Source organism: Balearica regulorum, chromosome 1 (genome assembly GCF_011004875.1).
Source record: "Balearica regulorum gibbericeps isolate bBalReg1 chromosome 1, bBalReg1.pri, whole genome shotgun sequence".
NCBI classification, from domain to species: domain Eukaryota; kingdom Metazoa; phylum Chordata; class Aves; order Gruiformes; family Gruidae; genus Balearica; species Balearica regulorum.
Window position 1 is genome coordinate 196,530,529 of NC_046184.1, and position 14,233 is coordinate 196,544,761.

General features: G+C 43.0%; 1 long non-coding RNA gene across 1 annotated transcript in view; it reads right to left on the reverse strand.

The window, feature by feature from the left end:
- LOC142600175 (uncharacterized) overlaps positions 1 to 13,027 on the reverse strand; it is a 35,051-nt gene extending 22,024 nt beyond the window's left edge. Inside the window, exons 1-2 of the long non-coding RNA XR_012833624.1 lie at positions 12,838 to 13,027; positions 9,107 to 9,229 (exon numbers count right to left, since the gene is read on the reverse strand). This is a non-coding gene — a long non-coding RNA (uncharacterized LOC142600175). The remainder of the gene's footprint in view (positions 1 to 9,106; positions 9,230 to 12,837) is intronic.
- Positions 13,028 to 14,233: the final 1,206 nt, after the last annotated feature.

Below are 14,233 nucleotides of genomic sequence, written 5' to 3' on the forward strand. Positions count from 1 at the left end.
AGACACCCTTCCATCAGAAGCATTACATCTGTGCTTTACCACTACCAAGCACTTCTATGAACCTTTCCATCTTTGTGACCCTGCTGGACTCAGGAAATCCATAAGATTTTCTGAAGGGAAAGCCCAAGCTGTCAGTGTGATCCTAGGAGGATTTTTTTCCATCGCCATTTGGCACAATGGCTGTGATTCTTTTCTTGACTGATCCTCTAGACTGACTCACGGTTGTATGCAGCACACAGATCTGGGGAGTTGTTTGCCCAAGGCACTGACAAAGTCCCCATCACTAAATGGGATTACCCAAATGGTTCACAAATTAACATATTTTAACAATTTAAACATATTTAACCTCATGCTACCCCCATTATTTCCCAGAGTGTTATACAGAGGATGAATTACAGCACAAAGAGGCTAATGCCCAGACACTAGAAAAAAAGACACCAACAATAAATTGCCATTAGGTGCCATTGCAATGCCTGACTTTTTCATCCTGGTCCTCCTGGTGGAATCCAGAGCTCTGTAAGTCTGGTCACTTGGATGCCTCATACCAGGATGCACCCTAGGCAGCAGGGAGCTGTACAGAGGCAGTGAGTAGCAACTTATTTCAAATCCTGCCCTCTTCCTACAGCAGCAGGGAGGCATCTCCAGGCCTCCCTGAAGGCAATGATGATTATGCACTGAAGAGATACACCAAGAGATCTCCATCATAGTGAGCTGGGTAGGTGAGTAGCCTTTCAGGGAGCTGTAGAGAGCAGTGCTTTTCCAGATCCACTGACCTGGTTACAAAGCAGGAGGTGGTGTAGGCATGTAATCTTGTGTGTCATTTGAAGATCGCATTGTCATATCTTAGGAGGAGAAAATATCTTTATGGAGTTAAAACAAGCTGCCCCTTGACCATGCAGCTAAACTCAGGCCTTCATACATGTACTTGATATTACTTTTTCAAAATTAACCTTAAGACTTTATCACTGCAAGCAGAAACAGATTTTAGGGCAAAAGGAATTGTTAGATGCTCCAGTATGCATTCCCATGTTTATCACAGGCTCTGGTTTTTTCATGATTGCCCTTGCAATTGGCCCAAAAGTTTAGTTAGGACCTAACTAATAATTAATATTAGGACGTGGACAAACTGTCAAGGACATAAGAACAGCCATAGATAGAGCAATAGTCCATCCAGTCCTGCATCCTGTATCCACTCTCCATCAGGGCCAATAGCAGGAGTCTGGGGAAGAGCGTGACAACAGGGCAAGCATCCATCAGCACCTGCCCTAATTATGCCCTCAGCCTCATGCACGTTGTGGCTCTGGGCCCCCCTGGACCAGACAAAGCATAAACTTACACAAGTGATACAGATCAACATCAGGTAACCATCCAGGATTAAAGATGCCCTTTGTATTTCTCACTGTAAATCATTTTCTTCAGAAAAAGCATGTGACTTTTTTGCAACCTTTGCGAAGTTTTATCGTTTTTTTTTTTCTTTTAAAAAACATGAATTCATAAACTGGGTGCAGCCCTCAAGTACCAACTCTACTAATGCTAAGTACAGAGTTCAATTCCCTTCTGACTCATCAGTCTTTTATATCTCATGGCTGTTTCTGCTGTAGCACCAAAGTAGGATTTCATATTCAACAACATGCTCACTGGCATTCTTAAGCTATTATCAGCATCGCTGTTTTCCTGATGTATAGCATCTGTTTGATTACACTTAAATACAACTTTGTGCAACTAAGCCAACATATCCAGTACTCCAGACTGCTCCGTAGATCTGCCCCCTTATCTCTACAGGCTTTTCTACAGTCTTTGTGTGAGTTGCAAGTTTTATTCTGGCTTCAAGTTCAGTACTAAAAATATTGAGTAGTACCAGGTCTTGTACAGAGCCTTGAAGACTCTCATGAGACACTTTAATCTGGTGATGATTTCCTACAACAAGCTTCTAGACTTATGCACATTCAAGAAAATTTAAGGTGTTTCTAGGAATATTGCTCTAAAAATACATCTTATACTCTACTCATGCCTTGCTTTCAATGAGCAATCTAGAGATGTGTGCTGGAGTCTAGCCTTAAATATGGCTGTCACAAAACCAAAATGGTCCAGAGTGGGATATGTATGGCAATAAAGCAAGCAGGAGTGTGAAGAGAGTGGGAGTGAAAGCTTTTACACAGGCAGCGAATGCCAATTAACAGATAACAGAAGTTTGTGCCAGCGTGAGGCAGACACTCCCAGCCCACCACTCACGGTAGGCTCTGCCCTCCAGGGACTAGAAAATTTAGTCAAAAGCAGTCAGGGCTGTGGAGACAGAGATTACCAACCTGAGACTATCAGGAATAGGGAAAGAGGGCAATCAGGATGGTGAGGACATTGATTTGGGGTTCTGGTCTGTGGGCATAGGGTGAAAGAAGAGGATGGAGCTTCACATCCAAGTGTGCAAAGGATGGGTGATGCAGGAAGCAAGCACAGCTTTGAGGACGTGGCACAGCAGGGATGGGACTTCCTTACATTCAAAGTCAAAAGCTTTTTCTCATAAACAGTTACAAATCTTTCCCCCTCCCTTGCTTTTGGGTAAATATGATTTTTTTCATCCTCCACTAATTAACTGGATACTAATCTATTCAACATGTACATTCTTGATAATGTATAAGACTACCCTTGCAATCAAAATGTCAAGTGGCAGATTATACAAATGCCTCCCAAAATCTAAAGAAACTGCATCTGCTCTGTTCCTTTCATTTCAACATTTATAATCTCAGCAAAAAATGAAAACAGATTTGCTTGATGAGATGTAGCATGAAACACTGAAATCCCCCTTTGCCCTGGCTTGCCAGCCAAATAAATCACAGGCCACTTCATACAGCTCCTATCTGAATATATAAACATGACAGGACAGCTTTGGAAACATCTATTAAATCTCATTAAACACTTCCACTGATAACATAAAAACGTGTTAAATATATTCTAGCAGCCACACTGCACTCAGAGTGCCTGTCTCCTGCTTTTTGTAATGCTGCGCTTTGCTTCCATAAAAAGGAAAATCCTATCAGAGTTTTGTTTTAAAATACCAGATCACCCTGTAGGTTGTATATTTTCAAAACTCAGCTTTTCTCACTCTCGTTTCTGGGACACATCATTCTTTAACCTTGGACTGCGCTCCTGACAAGGTGAAAACTCATTAACCACCTCTGTATAATTTAAACACACAGCTTTGTTACTATGCTGGCACCAGCCCACAGGGACAGCTGGGTTCCTGTAGCAATAGCTTGTTCTCATGGCAGGTATGTCCTCAATATCTTTCTCTGGGACAGAAGATAATAACCTTCCCAGTAAAAGAATCACAAAAACCCACACAAATGCTGTACAAACTTGTATAATGCAAGACCACCTCCCCCAGGACTGTCACAGAGAGGGGGGGGAAAAGAGCTATTCTTGGGGCTCCCTTTTCATGTTAGCCGAACAGTCCCCAAGGGACTGACTCTTCTCACCGTCTCTCCCAGTACCTGCTGGTGCAAGCGAGAGCAGCACACACAAATCTTTCAGCTTTCATGTCAATCATGTTTCTTCCCTCAGCAGTCATTTCAGAGTTAGGTGCCTTTTCAGAAGTGCCTATTCTTAATAAAGAAATTGAGAGCAATTTCAATGCTCAGTATGTCTAATAATTTATATCACTGTCCCCAGTTACAGGCAAAGAAACACTAACATCGCTGCAAGGACATTGAGTAAGTGGCAGCTGGGTCCATGTGGCAGGGGAACGGTCCCACCACTGTGGAGCCACCTTCCTCAGTACCATGGCTACATCAAGCTCTTCCACTTACTGATCCCTAGTTACATTTGCTTCATTTGGGCTCCTTGTGGTCACCTTCCACCCCTCTGCCAACCACCCAAACATTGTGCAAGGCCTCGTGTCACCAGGGAGAAAGGCTCCTTTGGTGGGGATCACTGATTCACATTCACATTATGTGACAGGGTTTTAGACCTGCTCGTTGCTCCAGTGACCAGGTGGATCCAGCACTGGCAGACTTCTGAAGTCACCAGAGACCCACCACTCTTCAAAAGCATGTGGTAGCAGTATCTGACAGCAAAATCGGGGCTGCATCATTTAATTTACATTAGCATGAGAGAAGGAGGGAAAGCAGCTTACCATGGTAGCCACTGGGTGAATGCAAATGAAAGCCATCTGAATCCTTCAGTCAGACTTCCCCACGTGGTTTTATTTCTAGGCTGAATGCTAAGCAGGAACTGTCTACTTTCCAGTTTCAGTTTGGATGATGCCAAAATCTTTTGAGCACAACCCAAGGAAGTCCAAGTGGAAGATATTAATTTCACTAAAGAAAAAATATTCTGGAAAGCTCTCTAGAGTGCATTAATGGCCCACGTACAGAGAGCCCTGAGCTGTGGTTAAGTATTCACATCGACAGAGAGCCTCCAGCATTTGGCGAGTCCCACAGTCAGCCGCTTTCCACAATGTCTCAGGTGCCACCCAGAGCTGCTTGCCAGCTCCTCGGAAGAAGATACAGTGACTCCTTCCATTCTCGTTTATCCCATCCTCATCATTTTCTACCACAGAACACCTGAGCTTTTGCCTGTCCTTGCCCTTGCACCAGAACCCTTCCTTCTCTTCCTTTTTTAACTGAATCCTTCAGATCAGGAGCTGACCATCTGCTTATGGGCTGTCCAAACCTAGGTTTACAACACCTCCTAGGAACCTCATTTCTCACCACATTTCCCTGTGTGTAAGGCTCTGGGTGGGAATAAAGCCATGGTCCTGGCCTACATCTGGAGCATTTGACCAGCTCCAAGGGCCAGCACAGCGGTGAGCCTGTGGTGCGTGCTGGCAGGGAGCTACCTGGGTCTGAGCCAAACCTCCACGAAGGGAGTGGCAAAATTCCCATTGACCTGAACGGGATTTGGATCAGCGCTCTGGTGAGATGATTTTGGACGTAATCTAAGTGCAAGACTCCAAGTAAATGATTGCCAGTGATTGCCATGCTGATGAGCAGAAGGGAAAGATTGTAGCAGGAGGAGCAACCAGTCAACAGTGGTAAAGTAGAATAAATTAAATTCCTACAGGATGATGTATGGATAACTTCTTTTAGTTCCCTTTCCATAACTCCATCCTTGCAAATTTCTTTTATTCACACATAGTTTACACTGGCACCTGCTTTACCTCCAAATTTGGCACAATACACTTCAGATCCATGCAGAAAGCACATTTCATAGCATAGACAACACAAATAAAGAGACTGTTTCTCAGGTTCCCTCCCATTTCACATTTGTCTGGATCCTTCTCCCTCCTTGGGCTAACAAAAGCTATCTCTGCAGTCACTGCAGCAACTTTTTACCATGAAAACTGGTGCTTAGGGAAGTATTTAATGCTGTTTATTAGGACGTAATTTAGAATCTGCCCTTTTTTGGGAAGGTGACCAAATCTCTAGGCAGAAAATGTCTAGAGGCATTGCTAATTACAGTAAATCAGTGCATGGAAACTACTGCTAGAACTACCTGGAAACTAATACTGGAGCTGTGTTCACCAGACCTAGCTGTCGGCACTTGAAGGAGGAGGCTGGGAACCCACAGTCCATGGAGAAGGAAAGAGACATCCAAAGACAGATTCACATCTTAGACTGGACTAAGCCCTCTCTGAAGGTACCTGTCTGCCCACCTCACTGTGGAAGCTGAATTTTGCCTAACACGGACCTGCGTTCAGAGCACACCTGCAGGCAGAGCTCGGGAAATGGACTGGCTACTCAGGTAACACAAGACTGAGCAGATGAAATCAATCACTGGCATCATTTTTCCTTTTAATCATCTAGTTCTGCCGTGGTGGAAACAATTCATTTGGGCACTTGCTCATGCAGGTGAGCAGGGCAGATGTGGGGACAACACTTGGGGTCAACCAAGTGTCCAGGTCATCAGGCAAGTTTGTCGTGATGGGGCAGGTCCAGGGTCGAGCCAGGAGGTCAGCCCCTAGGTCATGGCCAGGCCCAGTGGGGGTAGCCAGGGTCAGACACTGCCCTGGGATGGTTGGGCAGGGCTGTGGCAGCTGGAGACTGGCATTGCTGCAGCATCGCAGGGGCAGGGGCTGACAGCCCCAGGGGGCTGGAATGGGGTCCTGGGCCATGGGCAGGGCAGGAGGAGGCTCCAGGGGAGGTCAGGCAGGGCCAAGAGGGCCTATTAGTGCCCCCAGGGACCTGACAGTAGCTTAGCTGTAAAAATTAAGGCACTCCAGCTTTATCAGATTTCATTAAAACTAATGGGATAAACTCATACCTATTCATAATGTCTCTTGCCCTCCTTTTCTACAAATTTAAAAGTCTGTTGCTGTAAGCAGATCCTTGAAAATAGCTGTGAGAATAGGTTGCTATGAAGAACCCAACCTGCAGAGCTGTAGGCTATTGCAATTACCTAAATCTTTACCACAGTTGCAAATTACTTTCATTTGTCAATGTCCCCATCCTGCCCAACCCATGATATTTCATTATCATTGCCTTTGTTTTTGAATATTCCATATTGCTGCATTTGTTGCAGAAGAAATGCATTAAAAACAACATGAAATATAAAGAAGAATTTTCTCACAGATAGCCTGAATAATACTACATTAGCATTCAACAGTCTTCACTAATTTATTCTTGCTCCCTTGTAATAAGCATGCAGACACTGTGTAAACAGGGTCTCTATCAGAATGAATGATGCAGAGTTAAACGTTTCCTTCCTCACGCACGATAGACAGATTCCCACTCCATAAATTGTTCCATTTGTAAATTATCTGGTAGGCTAATAGATTTTAGAGCCTGAAGGGATTTCTGGCATCATCTAGCCTGTATTACTTCTTGTGTAACCACTGTGAGTATAAGCTGGACAATTTTATCCAGTCATTCCTGTCGAAGTAGAAATTATTCTCCCAAACTTATTGCAGTGGGAGATCTTTGAGGGGATCACTATGAATGAAATAAAGTGTCTTTTGCCCTTAAAATTACTTTTAAAGGGAGATTTTCTAGGTACATAAGTCACTAGTTGTTAAAGACAGATTACATTTATAATAAATGATAGATGCCATCGAAGTGATTTCAGGCTTCACTCCACAAAGGCACTTAGGAGTGAACAGCTTTAAACTTGTGAATTGTCTGATAGGTTTCCATGGGACCACTCCTGGGCTTTCAACAGAGCCTGCATGTAAGAGCTTTGCTAGCTTAGAGCTAACTGAATGCATTTATAAAACAGCATCAAATGATCTTCAGTTTGAAGTAAGACTCTAGACCAGTAATAGCTGCACTGCAGCAAAATGGCTTCAAGGCAGGTCTGGATACATTACAGTGCCTATATGTAACACCAAGCTGGTTTCAACTTGTCTTTGAGTATAGCGATCACCTGCTCAAAAAACAGCCTTGGTACATAACACTCCCACTTCAAAATCTTCAATTTTGCTATCAGTAACCTCAAAATAATGCTCATTTCTTAAGCATAAGACAAGAAATAGATAGTGTTAGTGGTACACATTGAGCAAAGACTGACTTTTAAGTGGTGACTACAGCAGCTGTAGATGTTTGCTTAGCTGAAGTCACCTTCATTTACATTCACTTGAAGATGACAGCATTGTCACAACAGCTGTGTCATGTCATAAACTCAAACTCAAAACAGCATTAATTGGAATCTATGGGGAGCACCTGATACATTCTGGAAAACACAAAATTACGTCAAAGCACATCAAAGAAAAGTAAGTTACACGACAAGAAAATGTCAAAATAATATCGATATAGACAAATAAGAAGATGAAAGATGAAATGCAACAAACATTATTGCCAGCTTTTGAAAATAACTGCACAGTGTCCAGGTGACTGCAAAATTAATTGGGACACTGGGAAAAGAACAAATTAGCTCATTGGCAAGTTAGGTATGAGCTAGGAATCTAACTAAAATTAACAAGACTGAATAATATGGCATAAGGTGAATCTGTCAACTTTAGAGTCTATACAACAGTAAGCTGATTTCAGGATATCTTCAGGCAGATGATTACCCAGTCTATACTTTAAAGAACATCCTTTATTTCCTTGATTTGTTTCATAGGTTTGTCCCCATCCCTGATGCTAAAGATTCATTTATCACAAGGTCTGAATCAATTAATTAAGCCTCTGAAGAGCACCAATAAGATTTTGATTAATCTTCCTCTCAGTGCAGAGTTAAGCCTGAAAAAAATCTGTAGTACTTTAGCAATACTAATGACAAAGCTTTTACAAAAAGTAGCGCTGTTTTTCTTTCCTCCTCTCCTTAGGTGGTAGTGAATCAGATACTTGCACTAAAAATCATGGATGAGAATTCTGACTTTGTCAGTTAAGGTATTTCCCTAAATCTCTGGTTTTGTAGTTGTAACTTGAAAAGAAATTCTATTATTTCAAACCTCTATGAAGGTTTCTTACTGGCTAGGCAGATGATAAAGTGATGCCTACATGTGGCATAACAAGGAGCAAAACAAATGGATTCACAGCGTGAAACACCTATGTACCACCCCATGAGCAGCCCAGTAGCCAGAGCAGTGCATGAGGGTGCTCCTGGAGGGTGTCTTTTGGTTTAGTTACCTTCAAAGAGAATCCAATCTGTGTGCTCCAAGACCAATTTGTAATGTGAATTGAAGCATGCTAAGGGGACAATTGCTCCTAAAGCACACTCCTACTCTGAACTAAAATATCAGTGTAGGTGCTGCCCAAGTGTACATTGCCTGCAGGCACCAGTCTGCTCCGCTGGGTTCAGAAATGGAGTAGCAAGTTAATCCTTCTGGCAGGACTTGAAAACGGGTTTACTAGGTGTCTTTGGGATCTCTAATGTAAGTTCAATACCCTGTTACCAGAGGGAAAGATTAGCCATTCGGGTGTTTTACTATAGCGAGCTGCTGTTGTGTTCTGAGCATCCAGGTAGTCACAGAAGACTTCACCATGTAATGGAACTGGAAAGAGAAATCAATTCCCTTCAAGCTTTGTACAGAGACTGAAAGTTTCATAATTCATCTGAGGTGAAAAACTCCTTCAAGAAACTGGGATGGACACTACAGCTTGAGATTGAAGGACATAGGCACATCCAAAAAAAAATAGAAAAAATGATGAAACCATTGCAAGGGCTCACTTACCGCACAATTTGTTCTTAGCCTTGAGCAGAACTTGGAGGACTGAAATCTTTGACTGAAAGATGGAAACACAGTGAGGGCTGGAGGTGGGAACAACCATGAGCGACCTCCTCTGATATGTGAATCCTAAAAAAGAGATCATCAATACAGAATAGAAACTTCTCTAGCAACAGTAGGTCGTACTTACAGAAGACTCCATCCTCCCCACCCAATCTGTTTCCTGTTCTTCCGCTATGAGTTCCTATTTCGGCACTGAAGTGTGTCAACTGCCCAAGCAATTGCTTTGTGCATCCATGGTCTAGACACAAAAAAGGCTATAAACTTTTTTAGTTTTTGTTATGTGGTGGCTTCTAAGGAAGTTTTTGCCTGGCACTGGAAAGACTAATCCATGGCCAAACTGATGGTGCACAGAACAAAAAAGACAGATAGAGCAAGTTACACAGTTACATGTGTGCCGTGCGCAGTGCAGACTGGTAACTCTACACAGACTTGTATTAACCAGTCACATATCACTCATCTCACTCAAAATTTACTGCCAGAAACTCTCCATTCCTCTCAGTCAGTGAAGGTGCTGCTCCTGCAGGCCTCTTGCACCGAGCTGTGAAGTGAGCTGAAGAGCCGGGATGGTCCCAGGGCCTCTGGTGCTTTATTGCTCCCTCAGTCCTGCTCCCTCCTAGGGCTCGGGCATACCCACCTTTCCTGCACAGCTGCTGCCTTGCCCCGAACGGGGCACAGCCTGCTCTGAAATGGCTTCATGTCCCAACTCGCCTACCTTGTCCCCAGGTTCCTGTACCAGGACAGATACCCCACATATGCTCCCCAGGCAGCTCATTAATGGGGGATCAAAACAGTAATTTATACGGCAGGTTTCTAACTGCAGTTCTCCGAGAGACTGTGTTTTCAGGGCGTGTTTTTGGATACAAGCATCACTCTCCTACCCTGGCTGTTGACAACCTTGGATGTACATTAGCAACACAACCAAAAATGAGAAGCCTCAGGCACACAGACAAGTTACCGTGGGGTGACAAGTTGCTGAGTGTCAGCTACCCTGCAATGGCTATCTGCACCGATGCTGTTAAAAGTCTGTGAGGAAAGCCTTGTGACTCGGTGCTTTGCTTTTGCCACAGACTAAAAGTATGTACACAGTGACTGTGCACCAGCTAATAGGAGGTAATTTCTTTTCCACTTTCATCCTGCCTGGGCCCACTGTATTTTGCTGGTTGATTTGACAGGCCCTGTGTAGACACAGCCTCTAGATGGCTGGAAGCTTGTTTCTATAATTTCCCACTTCCCTCCCGTTTGAAGGACAGCCTGGCAGTGTGTGTGCAGACGTGGGTCTGGCAGTCACTGGTTGGCAGAGGGCCTAGGGAAGCACCCATGGAGTGGAAAGGAAACGTTGGCTGCCGTTTAGTGGTTGGGGAGGGGTGGGAAAGATGGGGGGTATAGAGAGAAAAATCATGCAGATGCTTCTCAGTGCAGTGGGGATAACAAGTGTTCACAGAGGCTGGAAGATAATAACTGATGGTGTGATTGTGGTTCTGAGGGCATTGACTCAACACAAGAGAAAATGCTGTTAAGTCAAACAGGACCTTCAGCTCATTCCCAATAAAAGCATAAAGATTTTGGGGACGGAAAGAGAAACAACTTCTGCTTGTCCTCTTTTTTTTTTTTTTTTTTTTTGAAGGCTGGTACAGTAAAATAGGAAATTTAGGAGCACACTGAAAAAAATTTCAGTGAAATACCTTCTCTGAGAACAAACTGTGAATTAACTAAACTTCAAAGTTATTTTACTGCTATAACTCTTTCTACACCAAAGGATTTTCTACAACTACACAGTGTTTCAAATCAGCTTATTTCAAAGCTTGCAGTATTACCTATTTACAGTTCCCATATATTCAAAGCCTGTGCACTATATACATCTATTTAATGCTTTCAGTAATAAGGAAATAAATTGTTCTAGCAAGAAAATAACTACTGCAGATATTTGCTTGCATTATGAAAATGTTTGGGTCAGAAAAGAACTTCCCCAGGGAGAAAAAAATAGACATCCAAATAAAAACAGAGACATAAACAGAAACATGCATTACATCTGTATTTATCCTGGTAACCAGCACAAGAGTTCAACAAATCTGCACTGAGTGACATCCAGGTCAAGGTCCAGCATTTTCCATTTATTATTTAGCTGTTTGGATGAAAGCATTGGATTTTTTCATGGTAATGTTGTAAGTGATTTGGACATGCCTTTCACATATTAAACTGTCCTGCTTTCTTAGAAATGCCATCTCTGGACCTTGCTGGCTGGCAGGGTACATGGATTTCAACAGAAACACTGGCACTGTTTTACTCAAGTTGGCTACATAAAACAGCAGAGATTAAAGCAAGCAAAGCCTTGTGGGGACAACAGATGGGGAAACACACAGACTCCAGAATTTGCTGGATTATTTATAAAAGGTGATCACTTTTAATAGCCTATTTCTACAGCAGCTCACGAATCTTCTCTACTTCTCTATATCTGAGATTTAGGTTGTTTTCCTTTTTTTTTTTTTTTTTTTGTCTCCTGGGTTTCTCACAATGTAAGTTGGAGTTTTCTGTTTGTTTGCCTTTCTTCCCCTAACACCAACAAAATATCCGGAATTGGCACTGGCACTCTGAATGCCTTAAGAAGCAATTTTTCAAATTGAGCCATGCACAATTTAATTTCTCTTGGGGTCTTAATAATCACAGTATCTTTCAAACATAAGGTACAAAGCTTCCTTTCAAAAAGAAAGCTTCAATTTTTACATGTCTGCCTTATTCCCCTGCTAAAGAGACGATCTCAAATTCTCAAAGCAACAAAGGCAGAGGCAGCTACTTAGTTATCTGAATTTGTATATCATCACTGTTTATTATTTATATCCCAGGGGCATTGTATTGTACACAGTGCAATATAGATTAGGACAGTCCTCTCTGCATCACACAGCTTACAGTTGTAACTATAGCCAATAAGAAAATGGAAGGGGAAGATGGTCTTGATCTCTCTGCCTCAGTACATCACCTTTAAAACAATGATATTTGGGCTCAGAATTCTTGGTCATTTATCTACCATGGAAAATAGTGATAGTTATACACCTAAATAGCTAGAGACACTCCACCAGAGACATAATTTCAGCACTTTCAGCTACAATGCTGTATGTGGGAGCCCCAGCAAATAAGTTACAAACGTGGACTGCATGTTCCTGTGAATCCTAATGGCTCAAAGACAGAGGGCAAATAGGACAACCCCAATTTATTACTAAATAAAGCAAACAAAAAATCACCTTGTATCATGCTGGCTATTCTCATGAGTTTTAGATGTGTGAGTCATGGTTTCAAACATTTGGGGCTGCAGACTTTGCCCCTGCATTTTCTTACTGCTGCCTCAGAGTGGGACAGCAGTCACATCACTGAGTCCTCTTTATGTTATTCACATGGTGTTAAGAATTGCATCCTTAAAATCTGTTCATTTAAAAGTATGAATCAGCAAAGTTCTCATCTCTTTCTTTTACTGTTAAAGAATGGCTAAACAAACTACCAATGTAACCTGAAACAATAGGCGATAAACACTCAATGAACATTGAACTGGTTGGTTTCTGGTTTACAGGCTCTTGCATTGGGCTCCCACCAGCAGGAGGTTCAGATATGCCAAGCATAATTAAAAATGTTATTTGCAAATATAATTCACAGTTCATTTATGGTCAGAATTGTTTGCTTCTTACCCCTCAGGAATTTTCACTTGGTTGGCTGAACAAAAGAGGAACATTTCTTCATTTTTGGACTTAGATATAGGAAAAGGATCCTAATGTATTTTCTTCATAATTGCTTTGTTCTCCTCACTTTTCCCATTTTACCTTTGCTATGTAACGCTGTGTCTCATGGGCTGCTGTTTAGTTAAGACGAGATAGGTGTACTTTGCTCCAGAACACACCACTACTAGGAAAAGCCACATAAGCACTAACTGTGGGGGGAAAAGGACTGAAAAAAAAGGGAACTCTAAGTTAAAATCATGCTGTGTAATGAATCTCCATATGAAATATCTATGGAATTAATTAAACATTAAAACAGAAGACAGAAAGCTGCCAACTGGGTCACCAAGAAAAGATGCAAGAGTCCAATAGTGAGTGAGGGTAACCTCTAAACTCGAGGTTACCTTCATTGCCTCCTTGCTACTCTAATACATCTCAAGAATTCATAGGGCAAAATCTGCCTGACAGCATAATTCTCTCTCCTGTCAGAACTTTCTGAGATTGGAATTCAGGATCCTCCAGGCAGCGAGGAGGACGTGCAGCAAGCTCGCTACCCTGGACTTCAGCAGAGCAGACTTTGGCCTCTTCAGGGATCTGCTTGGTAGAATACCATGGGACAAAGCCCTGGAAGGAAGAGGGGCCCAAGACAGCTGGCTAATATTCAAGCATCACCTCCTTCAAGCTCAGGAGCGATGCATCCCAACAAAGAGGAAATCAAGCAAAAACACCAAGAGGCCACTGTGGATGAACAAGGAGCTCCTGAGCAAAGTTAAACAAAAAAAGGTAGCCTACAGAGGGTGGAAGCAAGGGCAGGTAGCCTGGGAAGAATACAGAGAAACTGTCCGAGCAGCCAGGGATCAGGTTAGGAAAGCCAAAGCCCTGATAGAAATTATTCTGGCCAGGGATGTCAAGGACAACAAGAAAAGCTTCTATAGGTATGTTAGTGAGAAAAGGAGGACAAGGGAAAATGTGGGTCCCCTCCGGAATGAAATGGGTGACCTGGTTACCCAGGATATGAAGAAGGCTGAGGTACTCAATGACTTCTTTGCCTCAGTCTTTACTGGCAAATGCTTGAGCCACACTGCCCAGGTCGCAGAAGGCAGGGACTGGGAGAATGCAGAACCGCCCACTGTAGGAGAAGATCAGATTCAGGAATATCTAAGGAACCTGAAGGTGCACAAGTCCATGGGACCTGATGAGATGCATCCGCGGGTCTTGAGGGAACTGGCGGATGAAGCGGCCAGGCCACTCTCCATCATATTTGAGAAGTCCTGGCAGTCCGGTGAAGTTCCCGCCGACTGGAAGAGGGGGAACATAACCCCCATTTTTAAGAAGGGTAAAAAGGAAGACCCAGGGAACTACAGGCCGG